This window comes from Sparus aurata, chromosome 24 (genome assembly GCF_900880675.1).
Source record: "Sparus aurata chromosome 24, fSpaAur1.1, whole genome shotgun sequence".
In the NCBI taxonomy this organism is placed as follows: domain Eukaryota; kingdom Metazoa; phylum Chordata; class Actinopteri; order Spariformes; family Sparidae; genus Sparus; species Sparus aurata.
Genome location: NC_044210.1, coordinates 1,769,138 through 1,791,940, shown reverse-complemented (window position 1 = coordinate 1,791,940; position 22,803 = coordinate 1,769,138). Strand labels below are relative to the sequence as shown.

Here is a 22,803-nt window from a genome sequence, read left to right as displayed (position 1 = left end):
TAAGGTAGAGGATCTCGCTCTTGGCCCGATTCATTTTGGCCCCTGACGCTTGAGAAAATTGCTCACACCACTGGAGAGTTTTAACCATTGACTTATTACTGGTACAAAGGATTGTCAAATCATCCATATACAACGACAATTTAGCCTCTTTCCCATTACTACCAGGGACAGGAAGGCCCTTAATATCAGTGTCCTGTTTTATCCCACAGGCTAGAGGCTCCATGGCTAGGACAAACAGGCTGACAGATAGCGGGCAACCTTGTCTGACCCCTGATTGAATCTTAATAGGTTCAGTGAAATGGCCGTTAATGTTGACTCTACTCGTGCAGTCAAAATACAGTAAATCCATCCATGCCCTCAACTGTGGCCCAAACCCAAACCTCACCAGTGCTTGCTTTAGATATTCATGACTTATCCTATCAAAGGCCTTTTCTAAATCCAGGCCAGCAATACAGAGTGGTACATTGCGATCTATGGCATATAAGTACGAATCTCTTATTAAAGCAAGATTGTCACACATGGAGCGACCAGGGACCACACAGGTCTGCTCCACCCCAACCAACCTCTCTATCACCTCTTGTATTCGAAGAAAAATAGCTTTGGCAATAATCTTACGGTCAACCCCAAGGAGTGTAAGGGGGCGCCAGTTTTTAAGATCTTTTTTCTCACCTTTTTTAAAGAGTAGGGAGATGGTGCCTTCCTTCAAGGATGGTGGCAGTGACCCCAATTGGAGGCTCTCATTGTACATCTCTAAGAGAGGCTCCTTTAACTCTGCCCAGAAGGTAGTATAAAATTCTTTTGGCAAACCATCAGCCCCAGGGGCCTTGTTCTTTTGCATACTTTCTAATGCTTTTTTGAGCTCATGCAGAGATATTTTATCATCAAGTTTACCTTTAGATTCATCAACATGTTTATTTACTTTAGATAGAAGGTTTTCTAAAGCTGCCTTATCTAAGTCTTCACTTTTGTAGAGATCAGAGTAGAAGGCGTGGACACAGCTGAGTATATCATGTAATTCTGTTTTTTCTTGTCCGTCTTTATCCTTTAGTCCCTCTATAAAATGTTTTTGCTTAGTTAGTTTCCTAAAAAAATATCTAGAACATTTTTCATTGTTCTCAATGTGGTGGACTCGGCTGCGTATCAGCAGTCCCTGACTGGCCTCTGTGGAGAGGCGAGACATCTCTCCCTTTAATTTAACTATATCCTCTGCCACATCAAAACCAGAATAAGACATCATATAAAATCTCTGTAATTTTGCCTTGTGTTTCTGTAGCTTCAGACGTCTCTTTTTTGCTGTCCTTTTACCCCAATCTATAAAGAAGCGTTTTGCTCTGATCTTCATTTCTTCCCACCACTCTCCCGCTAAGTTGAAGAAGGGCTTCAGGGAGAGCCAATGGTTGAGTTTGACCCGAAATTCACTGACCACCTTTTCATCTTGCAGTAGCGATATATTCAGCTTCCATGAGCCTCTACCTTTTTGTATGATGTCTTTAAGCGTGACCGAGCATTCAATTTTATGGTGGTCAGAGAAGAAGACTGGAGTAGTTCCTGCGTCGACAACCTGCAGCCCCATTGATGTCAGCAGAAAGTCTATTCTGGAATGGGTTCTGCCATTGGACCAGGTGTACCCAGGTAAAATCGGGTTTTTTGAGCGGTAAGCATCCCTCAATCGAAAATCTTTAATGATGTTTTGTAGGATTTCAGAACTGGAATCAAGCCTTACTGTGGAGGTGGTTTGTTTATCCTTTTTGTTTACCAAGCAGTTGAAGTCACCGCCCAGAATTACCTCTTTGCTGCACAACAAAAGGGGCTGTAATTCTCTGAGTACTGCTACCCGCTCTTGAAGCTCCACTGGACAGTACACATTGATTACTCTAAACTTGCTGCCGAACCACGAAACATCAATACAAAGAATTCTCCCATCAATTACACGTTGTACCCTCTGGATGATGAAATCTTGCCCTCTAAATAATACCGCAACCCCTGAGGATCTGTTTTTATTGTCGCCTGACCATACTGACGGGCCATGCCTCCATCTGTCCTCGAAGACCTTGTAATTATCCCTGAAGGATAGATTACATTCTTGAAGTAAAAATATATCATTCCCTTCTGAATGTAGAAAAGTGAAGGCTGACAAACACTTTACTGGGTCATTGAGTCCTCTAGTATTGAGGGATGCTATTGAAAGAGGAGCCATGGGATGCAGTTCAGGGGGTTCAAGATGGTTAGATCAGTGACAAATTATGGGACATCTACTTTTTCCTAAGGAGCTTCTTTTTCTTTGGTTTTGCCGCTTTTTCTACATTCCTCGACATGTCTCTGATCTGTGTAGTCGATGAGAAGGCAACTACCACATCTTGTTCTAAAAAGGGGTTTGAGGTAGGGGAGGAAACGGGCCAGTTGGTACGCGGAATCACAGAAGGGTTCAAGGGAGAAGATTCACCTGAGATTGTAGACTCATTTTGGCGTTTCCTTGTGGGAGAATCTACCGAGTCTGGTATCAAGGAGGTGGCAAAGGGAAGGACCAAAGAGGCTTGTGTGGATAGGGGGGCTTCTTCAGCCTGTTCTGTGGAAATCTGGGGGGTGAGGTTTGATGCTGTTGCTAGATTGGCTGCAGATGTCGACGTCACAGGTTGGCTGTTCACTGATGAGGAGGCAGATGAGCCTGGTGTTGGGTGGATGGTGATGCTTGGCAGCTGGGATGTTGGACCCTCTAACTCCTGGAAGGGAAGATCGGCCGCTGACTCTTGAAGGGGGATGCTAGCCAGCAGGTTCTCCAGACGGTTCCCTGCCTCCTGTAGTGTCATCCGTGTCAATTCTATCTTTGAGCTTGAGAGGTGTTCTGCTTGATGCAAGGCGAGGGGGGCCGTTGTGGAGGAGGAGGAGTTAGACACATCATCGTCATCCTCGGATAGTTCAGCACTCCAGTCCACGACCTGTGCCCCATCTTGCATATCCTCTTCAAGGTCAAATGCTGGCTGTTCACTTTGTTGTTGGAGAGCAGTGGTTGGTGGCTGCTGCACCTGGTTTGCGTGTGGAATGGGTGCCTGGTCATCATCCGGTATTTCACTCATGACCTCCTGGCTTAAAGATACCGCTGATCTAAGTGTAGACAGCTTCAACCGATTGGAGTATGCTTGAGGGCAGTCCTTAAAGCGATGGTTGGCTGAGGAGCAGAGATTGCATTTCACTGGAGTTGGACAATGTGCTGTAGTGTGGTCTAAAGCTTTGCAATTCCTGCAGACATCCATGGTACATGCAGCAGCCAGGTGGTCTAGGCTGCCACATTTCCGGCATTCTTTGGGCTGACCAGGGTAGAAGACAGACCCTCTGAAGGCTCCCAGCTGTATGGTGTTTGGGAGATGCTGTAGGGCCCCCTGTCGCCTTATGAGTCGAACTTGGAATCGCCTGGTGCCTGTCTTAATTCCATCGATGTCCATCACTTCCATGGCATTGATTACCTCACAGTATCGTGCCATCCATGTCCAGACATCTTGGTTTCTGACTCTTTCTGAGAAGATCATGACATGTACAGTCTTGAGGTCTATGTCTGCCAAGGGTGATATGGTGATCCTCCTGAAGCTTGGCGCTGACTTCTTCTTCTCAAACTTCTCGAGACAACTTTCATAGTGTTGCGTGGTGGTGAATATTACCTCAAAGATCTTCTTTCCAGGGAAAGCAAAAAGATAGTCAAGCTGGTTGGTAGAGATGCCGAGTTCTTTCTGCAGGATTTGTCTGCTGAACTGCAGCCGGTCCATTTGTAGATCTTCCAACAGATCGAAGCGTACTGCATTCCTGCGATTGGCGTGACTAGGTGCCGATGCCATGTTGGTCCTCCAGTCAGGTGGGGGGTGTTTGGTATAAAAACCCAAACAATTACTTTATTGTGCCCCATACACCGCACGACAACAATAGAGTCAAACTGGGTGAACCACCTTCTTGATCATGGTGTCTCCCCTGCCAGGTAAGTATGAGTTGGAACAGTCTGACACAGGGTGGCCATTCCCAGGCTCAGCCCCCTGGCTGATGGTGCCTATGGGTTGATGACAGCAGAGTTAGGCGCCTTTGGCAATTTTCTCATCCTCCCTGGGCACTTAAAGTTGCTGCCAATATGTAAACAGTGGTGCAAATTGGACAAGGGTGACTGGTCGACAGAAAGGTCGCCCGTTTTGTTTCCTTTTTCCAGCCATCCATCGCTCGGCAAAATGAACTAAAAATAACACTCTGTCCCAATGGCCGCTTGGCACCATGACTCCGCCCAGTCTGAACACGACCAGAGACAATGTGCCGCCCAACAGTCAGCATTCCCGCAAGGGACGCAGCCAGACCACATTTCTGACGCAATGTCTCGGAGAGGAGGAGGCTCAGTTGAGTCTTTGCCGGCTTTCACCGGCCCCGCCCACTCTGCCCTTTCGGCGGGAAACAGGGGTTATCTGCGCGCAACGCAGCAGAAGACAGTGTGCGGCAGCACTGGGGCTTTCAGCACGGATGGAAACGCGAACGCAAGGAACCCAAAGCAGCTGTCCCGCAGAGCTCTAAGGCTGGCTCGGCAGAAAGCGCGGGAGACGAGCACTCGAGTGTTTTCTGTCGACATTGTCATCAGGGGAGAGCGCGAACGCAGTCCCCCACTACCACAAATTATGCAGTCGAGATTCCCACATTTGGGGAATTCGCAGGGGTCAGCACAACCGGAGTGCAATGGCTGAGCCTCGACCTGGGTGAACCACCTTCTTGATCATGGTGTCTCCCCTGCCAGGTAAGTATGAGTTGGAACAGTCTGACACAGGGTGGCCATTCCCAGGCTCAGCCCCCTGGCTGACGGTGCCTATGGGTTGATGACAGCAGAGTTAGGCGCCTTTGGCAATTTTCTCATCCTCCCTGGGCACTTAAAGTTGCTGCCAATGTGTAAACAGTGGTGCAAATTGGACAAGGGTGACTGGTCTACAGAAAGGTCACCCGTTTTGTTTCCTTTTGCCAGCCATCCATCGCTCGGCAAAATGAACTAAAAATAACACCCTGTCCCAATGGCCGCTTGGCACCATGACTCCGCCCAGTCTGAACACGACCAGAGACAATGTGCCGCCCAACAGTCAGCATTCCCGCAAGGGATGCAGCCAGACCACATTTCTCACGCAATGTCTCGGACAGGAGGAGGCTCAGTTGAGTCTGTGCCGGCTTTCACCGGCCCCGCCCACTCTGCCCTTTCGGCGGGAAACGGGGGTTATCTGCGCGCAACGCAGCAGAAGACAGTGTGCGGCAGCACTGGGGCTTTCAGCACGGATGGAAACGCGAACGCAAGGAACCCAAAGCAGCTGTCCCGCAGAGCTCTAAAGTTGGCAATTTTCTCATCCTCCCTGGGCACTTAAAGTTGCTGCCAATGTGTAAACAGTGGTGCAAATTGGACAAGGGTGACTGGTCCACAGAAAGGTCGCCCGTTTTGTTTCCTTTCTCCAGCCATCCATCGCTCGGCAAAATGAACTAAAAATAACACCCTGTCCCAATGGCCGCTTGGCACCATGACTCCGCCCAGTCTGAACACGACCAGAGATAATGTGCCGCCCAACAGTCAGCATTCCCGCAAGGGACGCAGCCAGACCACATTTCTCACGCAATGTCTCGGAGAGGAGGAGGCTCAGTTGAGTCTGTGCCGGCTTTCACCGGCCCCGCCCGCTCTGCCCTTTCGGCGGGAAACGGGGGTTATCTGCGCGCAACGCAGCAGAAGACAGTGTGCGGCAGCACTGGGGCTTTCAGCACGGATGGAAACGCGAACGCAAGGAACCCAAAGCAGCTGTCCCGCAGAGCTCTACGGCTGGCTCGGCAGAAAGCGCGGGAGACGAGCACTCGAGTGTTTTCTGTCGACATTGTCATCAGGGGAGAGCGCGAACGCAGTCCCCCACTACCACAAATTATGCAGTCGAGATTCCCACATTTTGGGAATTCGCAGGGGTCAGCACAACCGGAGTGCAATGGCTGAGCCTCGCCCTGGGTGAACACTTTTCACTTTTTAGAAGCCTTCATTAATTTCAGTCAAAGCCATTACAGTCATACATAAATCACACAATAACAATATCCCGTCACCAACAGAACTTCTATTCAATAGTTAACAGTTGCATTCCGGCTAAGAAATTTGAAAAAGAGTTCAAGCCATACATGGATTACTTAATGACAATATCCAGTCACCCATAAAATTTCTATTCAGTGAGTCACATTTACATCTGCCAATACACATTTCAGTGACAGACACATAAATCAAATAGACATTCCATGCAGCTTTTTTTTTTTTTTTTTTTTTTTTCCTTTTCTTTCCCTCATTTTAAAAAATGTCCATCAAAGCAACAGGAATTGTCTCTATTTTCCACCAGTTTTCCATTATTTGATCATCATACTTAAGTCTATCTCTGATGATGTAATCCCTGACACTTGATATGCCAACCTTTGCCACAGAATCTGCTGGAACAGGGAACTTTTTAAAAGCAGTTAGGTTTCTGCATTTCCAGATGCCTTCTTTAATACAGTTGATTACTGCCCACCACCTTTCATTTTTGTCCTTTTCATTTGTGTCAATGTTTCCATATAGAACATCCATTTCATTTGGGGCTCTGAAAAGGTCTGTTAACCATGGTTTCACAATCTCCCACACCGCCTTTGAAACATAGCATGACCAAAACCGGTGGGCCACATCCTCGTCATTATTGCAATCACTCATTGGACATTTTGCACTACGTGTGCAGCGCCGTCTTAGCAAGAAGGCTCTTGTAGGGACACAACTTTGGGCTATCTTCCATGCCAGGTCTTTATGTACATTTGACAAAAACTCTAAGTTTACATTTTTCCATACTCTGATGCATTGGTTTTCTGGTAGGATGCCTACCGGCACAAGCCTAGAGTTAAGAGGTGAAAGGCTACCCTCCACATCAACCCTATCTATTTTACCACCCGTTGACCATTCTAGCCTAGCAACCTTGAAGAGTGTTAGAGCCTTCTCGTATATTGCTGGTCTACTTTCCGCATAGGGTGTACAAAGAGAAACCCTTTTACCCATGCCTCTATACATCATGTGACCCACCCAAAACTTGGCAAAATAAGACCAGAGACTGGTGTTACTCTCTGTTAAAACAGCATTCAGAATTGGTGTTAAGAAAAGGGAATCAAGTTTGCCCTGGGTGAACCACCTTCTTGATCATGGTGTCTCCCCTGCCAGGTAAGTATGAGTTGGAACAGTCTGACACAGGGTGGCCATTCCCAGGCTCAGCCCCCTGGCTAACGGTGCCTATGGGTTGATGACAGCAGAGTTAGGCGCCTTTGGCAATTTTCTCATCCTCCCTGGGCACTTAAAGTTGCTGCCAATGTGTAAACAGTGGTGCAAATTGGACAAGGGTGACTGGTCCACAGAAAGGCCGCCCGTTTTGTTTCCTTTTTCCAGCCATCCATCGCTCGGCAAAATGAACTAAAAATAACACCCTGTCCCAATGGCCGCTTGGCACCATGACTCCGCCCAGTCTGAACACGACCAGAGACAATGTGCCGCCCAACAATCAGCATTCCCGCAAGGGACGCAGCCAGACCACATTTCTCACGCTATGTCTCGGAGAGGAGGAGGCTCAGTTGAGTCTGTGCCGGCTTTCACCGGCCCCGCCCACTCTGCCCTTTCGGCGGGAAACGGGGTAATCTGCGCGCAACGCAGCAGAAGACAGTGTGCGGCAGCACTGAGGCTTTCAGCACGGATGGAAACGCGAACGCGAGGAACCCAAAGCAGCTGTCCCGCAGAGCTCTAAGGCTGGCTCGGCAGAAAGCGCGGGAGACGAGCACTCGAGGGTTTTCTGTCGACATTGTCATCAGGGGAGAGCGCGAACGCAGTCCCCCACTACCACAAATTATGCAGTCGAGATTCCCACATTTGGGAATTCGCAGGGTTCAGCACAACCGGAGTGCAATGGCTGAGCCTCGCCCTGGGTGAACCACCTTCTTAATCATGGTGTCTCACCTGCCAGGTAAGTATGAGTTGGAACAATCTGACACAGGGTGGCCATTCCCAGGCTCAGCCCCCTGGCTGACGGTGCCTATGGGTTGATGACAGCAGAGTTAGGCGCCTTTGGCAATTTTCTCATCCTCCCTGGGCACTTAAAGTTGCTGCCAATGTGTAAACAGTGGTGCAAATTGGACAAGGGTGACTGGTCCACAGAAAGGCCGCCCATTTTGTTTCCTTTTTCCAGCCATCCATCGCTCGGCAAAATGAACTAAAAATAACACCCTGTCCCAATGGCCGCTTGGCACCATGACTCCGCCCAGTCTGAACACGACCAGAGACAATGTGCCGCCCAACAGTCAGCATTCCCGCAAGGGACGCAGCCAGACCACATTTCTCACGCTATGTCTCGGAGAGGAGGAGGCTCAGTTGAGTCTGTGCCGGCTTTCACCGGCCCCGCCCACTCTGCCCTTTCGGCGGGAAACGGGGGTAATCTGCGCGCAACGCAGCAGAAGACAGTGTGCGGCAGCACTGGGGCTTTCAGCACGGATGGAAACGCGAACGCGAGGAACCCAAAGCAGCTGTCCCGCAGAGCTCTAAGGCTGGCTCGGCAGAAAGCGCGGGAGACGAGCACTCGAGGGTTTTCTGTCGACATTGTCATCAGGGGAGAGCGCGAACGCAGTCCCCCACTACCACAAATTATGCAGTCGAGATTCCCACATTTGGGAATTCGCAGGGGTCAGCACAACTGGAGTGCAATGGCTGAGCCTCGCCCTGGGTGAACCACTTTTTTTTTTTTTTCACTTTTTAGAAGCCTTTATTAATTTCATTCAAAGCCATTACAGTCATACATAAATCACACAATAACAATATCCCGTCACCAACAGAACTTCTATTCAATAGTTAACAGTTGCATTCCGGCTAAGAAATATGAAAAGAGTTCAAGCCATACATGGATTACTTAATGACAATATCCAGTCACCCATAAAATTTCTAATCAGTGAGTCACATTTACATCTGCCAATACACATTTCAGTGACAGACACATAAATCAAATAGACATTCCATGCAGCTTTTTTTTTTTTTTTTTTTTTTTTTTTTCTCCTTTTCTTTCTCTCATTTTAAAAATGTCCATCAAAGCAACAGGAATTGTCTCTATTTTCCACCAGTTTTCCATTATTTGATCATCATACTTAAGTCTGTCTCTGATGATGTAATCCCTGACACTTGATATGCCAACCTTTGCCACAGAATCTGCTGGAACAGGGAACTTTTTAAAAGCAGTTAGGTTTCTGCATTTCCAGATGCCTTCTTTAATACAGTTGATTACTGCCCACCACCTTTCATTTTTGTCCTTTTCATTTGTGTCAATGTTTCCATATAGAACATCCATTTCAGTTGGGGCTCTGAAAAGGTCTGTTAACCATGGTTTCACAATCTCCCACACCGCCTTTGAAACATAGCATGACCAAAACCGGTGGGCCACATCCTCGTCATTATTACAATCACTCATTGGACATTTTGCACTACGTGTGCAGCGCCGTCTTAGCAAGAAGGCTCTTGTAGGGACACAACTTTGGGCTATCTTCCATGCCAGGTCTTTATGTACATTTGACAAAAACTCTAAGTTTACATTTTTCCATACACTGATGCATTGGTTTTCTGGTAGGATGCCTACCGGCACAAGCCTAGAGTTAAGAGGTGAAAGGCTACCCTCCACATCAACCCTATCTATTTTACCACCCGTTGACCATTCTAGCCTAGCATCCTTGAAGAGTGTTAGAGCCTTCTCGTATATTGCTGGTCTACTTTCCGCATAGGGTGTACAAAGAGAAACCCTTTTACCCATGCCTCTATACATCATGTGACCCACCCAAAACTTGGCAAAATAAGACCAGAGACTGGTGTTACTCTCAGTTAAAACAGCATTCAGAATTGGTGTTAAGAAAAAGGAATCAAGTTTGGCTCCTAACTCTGGTACAGCTTTCCCTCCTTTTACCAGAGGTTTGTACATGATGTCTCTTTTAACATGTTCTTGCTGAGAGCTCCAGATGAATTGGAACATTACGCGTCTCAAAGAGGTGAGAAAGGTCTTGGGCACTGGTAGTGTGGCCGCCAGAAACGTCAAGGACGCCAGAACCTCGGCCTTAATAACCAGAATTTTGCCAGTGAACGTTAGATCCCTCTCCTCCCACTGCAGCAATTTTCCCCTGATAGCTGGTAGTCTTGTTTCCCAATTTAGAGTTTCCATCCCCTTTCCAATTTCCACTCCCAAAATTTTTACCCTCTCTTTTTTTTCTATTAACCCTGTATCAGGTTGGTTTCTCGCCAATTAAGGTAGAGGATCTCGCTCTTGGCCCGGTTCATTTTGGCCCCTGACGCTTGAGAAAATTGCTCACACCACTGGAGAGTTTTAACCATTGACTTATTACTGGTACAAAGGATTGTCAAATCATCCATATACAACGACAATTTAGCCTCCTTCCCATTACTACCAGGGACAGGAAGGCCCTTAATATCAGTGTCCTGTTTTATCCCACAGGCTAGAGGCTCCATGGCTAGGACAAACAGGCTGACAGATAGCGGGCAACCTTGTCTGACCCCTGATTGAATCTTAATAGGTTCAGTGAAATGGCCGTTAATGTTGACTCTACTCGTGCAGTCAAAATACAGTAAATCCATCCATGCCCTCAACTGTGGGCCAAACCCAAACCTCACCAGTGCTTGCTTTAGATATTCATGACTTATCCTATCAAAGGCCTTTTCTAAATCCAGGCCAGCAATACAGAGTGGTACATTGCGATCTATGGCATATAAGTACGAATCTCTTATTAAAGCAAGATTGTCACACATGGAGCGACCAGGGACCACACAGGTCTGCTCCACCCCAACCAACCTCTCTATCACCTCTTGTATTCGAAGAAAAATAGCTTTGGCAATAATCTTACGGTCAACCCCAAGGAGTGTAAGGGGGCGCCAGTTTTTAAGATCTTTTTTCTCACCTTTTTTAAAGAGTAGGGAGATGGTGCCTTCCTTCAAGGATGGTGGCAGTGACCCCAATTGGAGGCTCTCATTGTACATCTCTAAGAGAGGCTCCTTTAACTCTGCCCAGAAGGTAGTATAAAATTCTTTTGGCAAACCATCAGCCCCAGGGGCCTTGTTCTTTTGCATACTTTCTAATGCTTTTTTGAGCTCATGCAGAGATATTTTATCATCAAGTTTACCTTTAGTTTCATCAACATGTTTATTTACTTAGAAGGTTTTCTAAAGCTGCCTTATCTAAGTCTTCACTTTTGTAGAGATCAGAGTAGAAGGCGTGGACACAGTTGAGTATATCATGTAATTCTGTTTTTTCTTGTCCGTCTTTATCCTTTAGTCCCTCTATAAAATGTTTTTGCTTAGTTAGTTTCCTAAAAAAATATCTAGAACATTTTTCATTGTTCTCAATGTGGTGGACTCGGCTGCGTATCAGCAGTCCCCGACTGGCCTCTGTGGAGAGGCGAGACATCTCTCCCTTTAATTTAACTATATCCTCAGCCACATCAAGACCAGAATAAGACATCACATAAAATCTCTGTAATTTTGCCTCGTGTTTCAGTAGCTTCAGACGTCTCTTTTTTGCTGTCCTTTTACCCCAATCTATAAAGAAGTGTTTTGCTCTAATCTTTATTTCTTCCCACCATTCTCCCGCTAGGTTGAAGAAGGGCTTAAGGGAGAGCCAATGGTTGAGTTTGACCCGAAATTCACTGACCACCTTTTCATCTTGCAGTAGCGATATATTCAGCTTCCATGAGCCTCTACCTTTTTGTATGATGTCTTTAAGCATGACAGAGCATTCAATTTTATGGTGGTCAGAGAAGAAGACTGGAGTAGTTGCTGCGTCGACAACCTGCAGCCCCATTGATGTCAGCAGAAAATCTATTCTGGAATGGGTTCTGCCATTGGACCAGGTGTACCCAGGTAAAATCGGATTTTTTGAGCGGTAAGCATCTGTCAATCGAAAATCTTTAATGAAGTTTTGTAGGATTTCAGATCTGGAATCAAGCCTTACTGTGGAGGTAGTTAGTTTATCCTTTTTGTTTACCAAGCAGTTGAAGTCACTGCCCAGAATTACCTCTCTGCTGCACAACAAAAGGGGCTGTAATTCTCTGAGTACTGCTAACCGCTCTTGAAGCTCCACTGGACAATACACATTGATTACTCTAAACTTGCTGCCGAACCACGAAACATCAATACAAAGAATTCTCCCATCAATTACACGTTGTACCCTCTGAATGATAAAATCTTGCCCTCTAAATTATACTGCAACTCTTGAGGATCTGTTTTTATTGTCGCCTGACCATACTGACAGGCCATGCCTCCATTTGTCCTCAAAGACCTTGTAATTCTCCCTGAAGGATAAATTACATTCAAGTAAAAATAGATCATTCCCTTCTGAATGTAGAAAAGTTAAGGCTGACGAACACCTTACTGGGTCATTGAGTCCTCTAGTATTGAGGGATGCTATCGAAAGAGGAGCCATGGGATGCAGTTCAGGGGGTCAAGAGGGATAGATCAATGACAAATTATGGGACATCTACTTTTTCCTGATGAGCTTCTTTTTCTTTGGTTTTGCAGCTTTTTCTGCATTTCTCGACATGTCTTTGATCTGTGTAGAAGAGAAGGCAAATACCACAAAAAAGGGGTTTGAGGTAGGAGAGGAAACATGCCAGTTGGTACGAGGAATCACAGAAGGGTTCAAGGGAGAAGATTCACCTGATATTGTAGAATCATTTGGCGTTTCCTTGTAGGAGAGCCTACCGAGTCTGGTATCAAGGAGGTGGTGATGGGAAGGAGCAAAGAGGCTTGTGTTGATAGGGGGGCTTCTTCAGCCTGATCTGTGGAAATCTGGGGGGTGAGATTGGATACTGTTGCCAGATTGGCTGCAGATGTCGACATCACAGGTTGGCTGTTCACTGATGAGGAGGCAGATGAGCCTGGTGTTGGGTGGATGGTGATGCTCTGCAGCTGGGATGTTGAACCCTCTGATTCCTGAAAAAGAAGATCGGCCGTTGACTCTTGAAGGGGGATGCTAGCCAGCAGGTTATCCAGGCGGTTCCCTACCTCCTGCAGTGTCGCAGGTGTCAATTCTATCTTTGAGCTTGAGAGGTGCTCTGCTTGATGCAAGGCGAGGGGGGCCATTGTGGAGGAGGAGGAGTTGGACACTTCACTGTCACTCTCGGGTTTGTTCAGCACTCCAGTCCACGACCTGTGCCCCATCTTGCACATCCTCTTCAAGGTCAAACGCTGGCTGTTCACTTGGTTGTTGGAGAGCAGTGCTTGGTGGCTGCTGCACCTGGTTTGCTTGAGGAATGGGTGCCTGGTCATCATCAACTGGTATTTCACCCATGTCATCCTGGCTTAAAGATACCGTTGATCTAAGTGTAGACAGTTTCACCCGGTTGGAGTGTGCTTGAGGGCAGTCCTTAAAGCTATGGTTGGCTGAGGAGCAGAAGTTGCATTTCACTGGAGTTGGACATTGTGCTGTTGTGTGGTCTGAAGCTTTGCAATTCCTGCAGATGTCCATGGTACATGCAGCAGCCAGGTGGTCTAGGCTGCCACATTTCCGGCATTCTTTGGACTGACCAGGGTAGAATACAGACCCTCTGAAGGCTCCCAACTGGATGGTATTTGGAAGATGCTGTAGGACCCCCTGTCGCCTTATGAGCCGAACTTGGAGTCGCCTGGTGCCTGTCTTGATTCCATCGATGTCCGTCACTTCCATGGCATTGATTACCTCACAGTATCGTGCCATCCATGTCCAGACATTTTGGTTTCTGACTCTTTCTGAGAAGATCATGACATGTACACTTTTGAGGTCTATGTCTGCCAAGGGTGATATGGTGATCCTCCTCCTCTTTACAGGAAAGGCAAAAAGATAGTCAAGCTGGTTGTTGGAGATGCCGAGTTCTTTCTGCAGGATTTGTCTGCTGAACTGCAACCGGTCCATCTGTAGATCTTCCAAAAGATCGAAGTGTACTGCATTCCTGCGGTTGGCGTGACTAGGTGCCGGTGCCATGTCGGTGCTCCCGTCGGGTAATAAAAATTACTTTATTGTGCCCCATACACTGCACGACAACAATAGAGTCAGACTGGGGGGTGAACCACCTTCTTGATCATGCTGTCTCCCCTGCCAGGTAAGTAAGTAACCAGAAGATTTATGACCCAGCATTCCCGCAACGGACGCAGCCAGACCACATTTCTTATGCAATGTCTCGGAGAGGAGGAGGCTCAGTTGAGTTTGTGCCGGCTTTCACCGGCCCTGCCCACTCTGCCCTTTTGGCGAGAAACGGGGGTAATCTGCGCGCAACGCAGCAGAAAACAGTGTGCGGCAGCACTGGGGCTTTCAGCACAGATTGAAAACCAAAAGATTCAAAACCAGAGAGTAGAAGGAGATAGTAGCGTTGCAACCTAGCTTGCAGTCTCTTTTGGAGGACTTGTTTCTTTACAGCTGCTTTTTTACCTTCAGCCATAAAGTAATTTCTTGTTTTACTTTTCACATCTTCCCACCAATCTCCCAAAGAATTAAACAAAGGCTGCAGGGTAGACCACTGGTTAAGTTTTACCCTATATATTTTCACCACTCCTGGTTTTTCAAGTAGGCTTGTGTTAAGTTTCCAGGTGCCTGGACCAAGCCTGTATGAGCCCTGGATTTCTAGCGAGCAGTCAAGTTTGTGATGGTCTGAGAAAGGGACTGCTTCTGTTGAACAGCCAAGCGGTGTGACTCCTGGTGTTGTGAACAAGAAGTCTCTTCGGTCTTGAGTTTCAGTGGGGCAATAGATATTCATGATTCTAAATTTACCTCCTTTTCCCTCTACATCTACCAGTAACACTCTGCCATCTATCACCCTTACAACCCTCTGAATATTATAAGGTGGTTGTTAAAGAGTATTGCCACTCCGGAGGCTCTGTTTTTACTGTCCCCCGACCACACTGACTGCCCATATTCCCATCTGTCTTCGTACAGCTTGTAATTGTCTTTGTATCCAATGCAGCACTCCTCAAGTAGGATTATGTCCCCCCCACTTCTGTGTAAAAACCTGAAAACCGACTGGCACTTTATGGGGTCATTGAGATCTGTAGTGTTAATGGTGACAATTTTGAGGGGTGACATTGCAGTTTTGATAGAAGAGAGAGTCAGAGGTCTAGGCTAAAGTTCAAGCCAATGGGGGGATTTGCCCTTTTTCTTCTTCTTTTTTTGGGTGCGTGGGTTGCCCTCTGTCTCCTCCACACCACTGTTCATTTGGGTCGTGATGGAGAAAGCAGACAAGCACTGAGGGTCCAGTAAAGGAGAAGAGATGGACAAGGGGTCAGGCCATACCTTTTGGTCCGGGCTGTTAATAGACGAGTCACCTGATGGTTCTTTGGGCCGCTTTCGAGATGGTGTACACTCCAGGGGAAGGTCGAGGGGCAGGGGAAAAGAGGGGGGCACCTCCCCTTCATCGCCCGGAAACTTGTTGGCCACCGGAGGGTCCATGGTTGCGCTCACAGGAGATGGTAAGTTTGCAAAATTAAGGTCTAGGATGTCTCTGCAGTCCTCCGATGAAACAGGAGCAATCTCTATCAGGGTCTGCACTCGTTGCCCAACTGAAAGTATGTTTTGGGACTGCTGCATCTCCTGGCATTCTGGGGTTGGCTGGTCTAGTTGTTCTTGGAGGCCAGTTCTCGAGGGTTCCTGCCTTTTGTTTGCATAATCCTGTGGGGCTGAATGGTCTACAGTGCCAGAGTACCCGTTTTTACAGTTCATAGTAGTGATTGGTGTAATCTCCTCACCACCAGACTTAAGATGGTCCAATGGATGGATGGATGGATCCCTGCTGATCTTCATCACCAGTAACTTCAGGTTGATCGTGGACCACGGGACCCTGCAGCTGCTGGTCACCAGGATCTGGTTGTTTCTGATTGTCAGTTCCTAGGTCAATCACATTTCTGTCCAGCTCTTAGGAATCAGGCTGTTCCTCCGTTTCTTCTGTTAGTGGAGGCTCAGGATGGTCAGATGAAGGATTGTTAAGTCTGGCTCAGTTAGCATATGACTGAGGGCACCCTCTGAATGTATGGGTAGTTGAGCTACAAAGATTGCACCTCATTGGCTGGTTACAGTCCTTGGTATTGTGAGCAGTGCTCTTGCAGTTTCTGCAGATGATGGCATTACAATTTGCTGCCAGGTGGGATGACGAGCCACATTTCCTGCAGGTTTTTGGTTGTCCTGCATAGAAAACATGGCCCGTAATTAGGGGTTGTCAGGCCGTTTTGCGCCTTTACTAGTTTTAATTACGGCTTTCCAAAAAAACTGCATTCTACTGTTTGACCAACAGGGGGAGTCAAGAGCCATGGGCCATGATTGCAAGTTTGCTGGAAATATTTCCTAATAATTACGGCCTTTAAAGTTGTATTTACGGATTGGCATCTGTACCATAGCCCCCAAGCAGCCTTGAGCAAGAGCCACTCTCACTCAGAGTCAGAGGACTCAGAATGGAGTACCAGGGGCACGAAACTCTGGGGGGAGCGGTTATTGGTGTGTAGCCAGGGGAGGGGTGCTTAAGAGTGGGTGGACAGGTCTGGCTGGTGGGCAAGGTCCCTGGAGGGGGCCTGGTTGGGATCAAGGCTGGTCCCAGCCTGGTCTCCTGGGGCTTGCTGGAGGCTTCTTGGTGGCCGTTGGTGGGGAGCCAGAGACAATGAATACAAGTTTTGAAGCAGGGATTACAAGAACACAACCAGAGGGAGGGGGGAATCTGGGTGAGGTCTGTAGCCCACATAGAGTGCTTTCATCCTGGGTAAAGAACCAGGGATGGAGAGGGGGGAATCTGCAGGTCTCAAAAGCCACTCTCACTCAGAGTCAGTGGACTCAGAATGGAGTACCAGGGGCACGAAACTCTGGGGGGAGTGGTTATTGGTGTGTAGCCAGGGGAGGGGTGCTTAAGAGTGGGTGCACAGGTCCGGCTGGTGTGCAAGGTCCCTGGAGGTGGCTGGTTGGGATTAAGGCTGCCAGGAACCAAGCCTGGTCTCCTGGGGCTTGCTGGAGGCTTCTTGGGGGCTGTTGGTGGGAAGCCAGAGACCATGAATACAAGTTTTGAAGCCGGGATTAGAAGAACACAACCAGAGGGAGGAGAGAATCTGGGGGAGGTCTGTAGCCCACAGAGTGCTCTCATCCTGGGTAAAGAACCAGGGATGGAGAGGGGGGAATCTGGAGGTCTGTAGCCCACACAGAGTGCTCTCATCCTAGGTAAAGAACCAGGGATGGACAGGGGGGAATGTGGAGGTCTATAGCCCACAGAGAGTGCTCTGATCCCTGGCAACGAACCTGGGATGGACAGGGGGGAATGTGGAGGTCTTTAGCCCACACAGAGTGCTCTGATCCCTGGCAAAGAACCAGGGATGGACAGGGGGGAATGTGGAGGTCTGTAGCCCACACAGAGTGCTCTCATCCTGGGTAAAGAACCAGGGATGGACAGGGGGGAATCTGGAGGTCCGTAGACCACACAGAGTCCTCAGATCCTGAGCAAAGAACCAGGGATGGAGAGGGGGGAATCTGGAGGTCTGTAGCGTACACAGAGTCCTCAGATCCTGAGCAAAGAACCATGGATGGAGAGGGGGGAATCTGGAGGTCTGTAGCCCACACAGAGTCCTCAGATACTGGGCAAAGAATCTTGAGGCTTCTTGGGGGCTGTTGGTGGGGAGCCAGAGTCGATGAATACAAGTTTGGAAGCCGGGATCATAAGAACACAACCAGAGGGAGGTGGGAATCTGAGTGAGATCTGTAGCCCACACATAGAGCTCTCATCCTGGGTAAAGAACCAGGGATGGACTATAACTGTCCTTGTAATTACAGCTTCGAAACTTGTACTTATGGCCTCCTTCTTGGTGAAATGGCGCCACCTGGTGGCCACTTGGTGAACTTCACCCATTCCTGGTGTCTAACTAGGACCATAATTGCACGATCTTGACATTCGGGACGCCCCAATACAAGTCAGTGGGAAGTCCCTAATGTCAACCAGTGCAATGGACCCCAAAGTGCCGCACTTCGCAAACTGAATGGGGAGGCAGGGAAACTATTTTTTTTTTTTTACGGCTTCGCTAGCTTAGGATTACGGCTTTAAGTCCTGAAACCCCTTACCCTAAAATAGGGAGGGTACTTGTTCTGAAGACATCCTGCCTTCCCTGTTATAGTTGGCCTACATATACCCAATGCCAGTCAGTATGAGGAGGCCTCTTATGCGCCTTGTGTTCGGTTTCCTATGGGTTGGGAGATATCAGTATGTGGCGAGGTCTCGCATGCTGGCTGGGGTTGAAGTAGGGGGGAGAGATGTGCTACACCTCCCGCTGAAGTTGGACTGCATTTTTGTTTCATTCTTGTGCAGGGAATTATCCACTCCAGTTGTGCATCCCTCAGGCTATTTTCTGAGACTTTATTTCGCTTACCAGGCCATGGTAATGGTCTGGAGTAATCTAGCGCCCCGGGTGGAGCAGCAGCCATGGCACTTCCACCAGGCAGCGAGGTGGCTGAAGGCTCATCCAGAGGCAACTGAATCAGCTGTTAGAATAAACCACAGGGCCCTTTATAAAGAAGTTAGCCAGAGAGTGGTTGCGCCTCCAGTGGTAGGAATCCCCGCAAGCATTTGGAGGGGGATTCAACCAAAGGGTCTGGAAAATAGACTAAAGGACTTAAACTGGTTGTGCCTCCATAAATGCCTGCCAGTACGCGAAGCAATGTATCGGCATTGTTTGACAAAATCCCCTGTGTGTCCTAGGAACGGCTGTTCAGGGTAGGAGATGGTTAGGCATGTCATGTGGGACTGTCCCTTTGCAGAGGGTGTATGGGGCAAAGTGGGACAATGGCTAGGGGTATAATCTGACATGGTATAAGGTTAAAAGAGGGTTAGGGTCAGGGGCAGGGAAGGTGGTTTCCCCCATGTGGATAATTATTAGCCTGACCAAGAGATTTTTGTGGTTGGCTAGGCAGGAACTGACAAAAAGTAACATGGAAAGCAGCATGGAAGGGGTGGTGAGGAGTGTGCAAATGGAGGTCAAAGGGAGAAGAGAAAGGGACATCCGCAAGTGGGGGAAGCACGCTGCCTTGGAGAGGTGGAAAGATGTGTGTGGGTGGGCTATGGTAGGTAGGTATACAGTAATATTTTCCTTCTTGAGTATTTTTTTGCCATAGGCACAGACTTATGATTGCCTCTCAACTCGATTGATGTGAGGATGCCTGGTATCAGTGTTCTATGTTTAACCCTTTAGGCGCCGGGTTTTGACATCTAAATTTCATAAGGCTCTGGCTTGAAAGTGGCTTGAGATAGAGACAAAGTGTAAATGAGACAAATATTGAGAATGACCTAAAGTTTATCTAGGGAGTAAATGTTCCCATCTAATTTGCATATTATGACGTCATATGGCGGTGGCCATATTGGATTATGTAATTTCCATGAAATACCTGATATTTTGAAAGAGAAGTGAACTTATTTCATCAGATTCATCCCCTCCATCCATTTATTATGTTGTCCACACATCAAATGAACAGGGAAAAAGTAAATTGCAACTATTAGTACACCACAAAACTCATGTAAACACTATGCGTTTTTTTTTTTTTTACCCACCACCCCCCTCACTGGAGGACACTTTTTCTTTTCTTTTTTTCTTCCATTTTTCTTGTTTTCTCTTCTCTTCTTTATAATAATAATAATCATAATCTAATCATAATAATAATAATAATAATAATAATTATAATTATTATTATTATTATTATTATTATTATTATTGATGATGATGATGGTGATGATAATAATAATTATTATTATCATAATAATAATAATAATAATAATAATTATTATTATTATTATAATTATTATTAATAATAATAATAATAATAATAATAATTATCATTATTATTATTATTATTATTATCATCATCATCATCATCATCATCATCAGTAGTAGTAGTAGTAGTAGTAGTATTATATGATGATAATAAAAATAACAGTAGGCGTCTTTTAGCTGCAGAGGCCTTATCTGTGCCCATGTGTAGTATTTGTAGAGTGTGGAACCTCTCATTGCAAGGCACAGAGACAATATGAACAATATTGAGACCCCCCCCCCCCCATAAACTAGAACTATTACTACACCACAAAACTCATGTAAACAGTAGACGTTTTTTATGATTTTTGCATTGCTTCGATGCTGCCGCGGATGGAGGCTACGTGACCGTTGCGGTGGAAAGAGTGAACACTAACGTTGGTCCCAGCGCTGTTCTCGCCACCCCCGCTACTTCTACCACATCCATTCACTCCCTTACTGATACTACGAGTGTGTGTATCATTTCCACTCCCACCTATGTTGGGCAAAGGGTCCTGTGTTTGTGCTTGTGCATTTTCCTTGCTCTGCGCGGCACCGCCATTGCTAAACAAAGACGCACCGCGACTAGCAAGCTCACTAATCAACCGACCGTCATCTCCCAAAGTTAGATTTTCCCCTTCAGAATCAGAATCAGCAAATAGGAGCTCAATCACTTCCCTACGTGTCAACTTTTTGCTTGCCATTGTCGTTTATTACGTGCTCAAATCCAGCAACACCGCTTCCGCAATCTGGCTCTGTGGCGCACTGTCTCCGGTCTCTCACCCCACAGTTTGGATGTGACTTCCTCGAACATTTTTCGTTGAAGCATGATGTATTTCTGAGCTAAGGTCTTAGTATGGGATGTCTGCCAACTAGTGGTGGGGAGTATGAATGACATGTAACACTCTATTCAGAGAAAACAGCTGTTTTGTTCAGTACCGCGGGGTGTCGCAAATTTGCGACTCTGGCGCCTAAAGGGTTGTTTCTGATTCCACGCATAGTACTGATTGTTTATTATTGTCTTGTACATGGCCTTTGCTGGCTTGAATGTAAAGATGTATTTTTGGATTTATTTTGATAATAAATAAAAAAAATCTGTTCTCACCAGTTTAATATCTGATATGTCCTCTATATGGGGACAACATATTAAATGGAATTTTAGCCTTGGGAGCTGAAAAAGGGGCTTGCTCCATTCACTCCATGCATCGACCCGGTATTGCAGTGCCGCCGGGAACGGTGCACCCCTCTCCTTCCTTGTTGAAAATCAATCACTCATGCAGACCAAAGGTGACGGCCAACTTGGCACCGGCCCAAGAGACTGGGCTTGAGGCAACATTCCCGGGTGGCATTCTGGCGTCGCTCCTGGAGCCATGGTTGGCTCCCAGTCTCAGAGATCAGTCGGGGGGGAAAATGTGACACAGAATCAGCAGCGAGAAGAGGGCTGAAAAAAACGCAGCGAGCATTGCGCTTCTGCTCAGTCAGAAAAAAGAGGCAAATTTGCCTGGTCGCGACCAGGTAAGTATGAGTTGGAACAGTTTAACACAGGGTGGTGCAAGGAACCCAAACCAGCTGTCCCGCAGAGCTCTAAGGCTGGTTCAGCAGAAAGCACGGGAGACGAGAAATCGAGTGTTTTCTGTCGACATCGTCATCAGGGGAGAGCGCAAACGCAGTCCACCACTACCACAAATTATGCAGTCGAGATTCCCACATTTGGGTAATTCGCAGGGGTCAGCACATCCGGAATGCAATGGCTGAGCCTTGCCCTGGGTGAACCACCTTCTTGATCATGGTGTCTCCCCTGCCAGGCCAGATAAGTATGAGTTGGAACAGTCTGACACAGGGTGGCCATTCCTGGGCTCAGCCCCCTGGCTGACAGTGCCTATGGGTTGATGACAGCAGAGTTAGGTGCCTTTGGCAATTTTTTCATCCTCATTGGGCACTAAAAGTTGCTGCCAATGTGTAAACAGTGGTGCAAATTGGACAAGGGTGACTGGTCCACAGAAAGGCTGGCTGTTTTGTTTCCTTTTTCCAGCCATCCATCGCTCGGCAAAATGAAATAAAATAACGACCTGTCCCAATGGCCGCTTGGCACCATGTCTCTGCCCAGTCTGAATGCTACCAGAGACAAGCAGACACCAGTGTGCGGCAGCACTGGGGCTTTCAGCACGGATTGAAATGCGAACGCAAGGAACCCAAACCAGCTGTCCGACAGAGCTCTTAGGCTGTCTCGGCTGAAAGCGCTGGAGACGAGCACTCAAGTGTTTTCTGTCGACAGTAGGCGCATTCAAGTTGAACTCCTGCTGACTGTCTGCAGCAGCGAGATCTGCTGGACACTGCAGGGGCAAGGCTAAAAATGCTGCTATGATGTCGGACACTCTCTCATCCCGTAGACGTGGCGAGACATGGCTGAGCTTGCGGTGTTTGCCTTCTTCATCTGCGAAGAAGTGGAGGAAATTGAAATTCCATTAATGTTTGAGGAAATTCAACAACGACGGCGATCAGTTTTCTTACCTGATGCTATGGGAACTTTGCTGGCCTTTTTCTTATATCAGTCCCCTTTGGAAATTATTCAGTCTGAGATGTTCAAAATAGTAGTCCAGATAGTATCCAAATTTGGATATTTTGTAATTGCTTCACTTCAAAACGGTCACACAGTGGCCCATTAACCCTCTGGGGTCTGGGGTATAATTGGCCGTTTTTTACTATTTTTGATTTTACCATTATATTTCACCTTAAATGAACCTCTTGCAGAAAACAGACAGAAACATGCAGAGACTTTACAAGGTCAAAAACAACTCTTCTTTTGACTGAGTCTCTTAGTCCTCTTACGTTAAGAGAAAAAACCTTAAAGGAAGACATGAACAAGGGTAGAGGTATTTACAAACTCGACAGTCCCTACTACGAGTAAGGGTCCTCGCTGTCCACCTGCTCGGCCCAGTAAAATGGCACATGGTTTGGCGATTATGATA

The 22,803-nt window shown here is 47.2% G+C and overlaps 3 non-coding genes and 4 pseudogenes across 3 annotated transcripts; 1 reads left to right on the top strand and 6 right to left on the bottom strand.

Moving 5' to 3' along the window:
* Window positions 1-4,600: 4,600 nt before the first annotated feature.
* Window positions 4,601-4,764, bottom strand: LOC115577454 (U1 spliceosomal RNA). Its single transcript, XR_003983161.1, has one exon. It is a non-coding gene; the product is annotated as a U1 spliceosomal RNA (small nuclear RNA).
* A 1,104-nt stretch (window positions 4,765-5,868) lies between these two features.
* LOC115577461 (uncharacterized) lies at window positions 5,869-6,045 on the bottom strand (annotated as a pseudogene).
* Window positions 6,046-7,078: 1,033 nt separating this feature from the next.
* Window positions 7,079-7,209, bottom strand: LOC115577374 (uncharacterized; annotated as a pseudogene).
* A 627-nt stretch (window positions 7,210-7,836) lies between these two features.
* On the bottom strand, window positions 7,837-7,999 carry LOC115577455 (U1 spliceosomal RNA). The gene has a single exon (XR_003983162.1). It is a non-coding gene; the product is annotated as a U1 spliceosomal RNA (small nuclear RNA).
* A 628-nt stretch (window positions 8,000-8,627) lies between these two features.
* On the bottom strand, window positions 8,628-8,764 carry LOC115577462 (uncharacterized; annotated as a pseudogene).
* Window positions 8,765-20,901: 12,137 nt separating this feature from the next.
* On the top strand, window positions 20,902-21,081 carry LOC115577390 (uncharacterized; annotated as a pseudogene).
* Window positions 21,082-21,483: 402 nt separating this feature from the next.
* On the bottom strand, window positions 21,484-21,652 carry LOC115577457 (U1 spliceosomal RNA). The gene has a single exon (XR_003983164.1). It is a non-coding gene; the product is annotated as a U1 spliceosomal RNA (small nuclear RNA).
* Window positions 21,653-22,803: the final 1,151 nt, after the last annotated feature.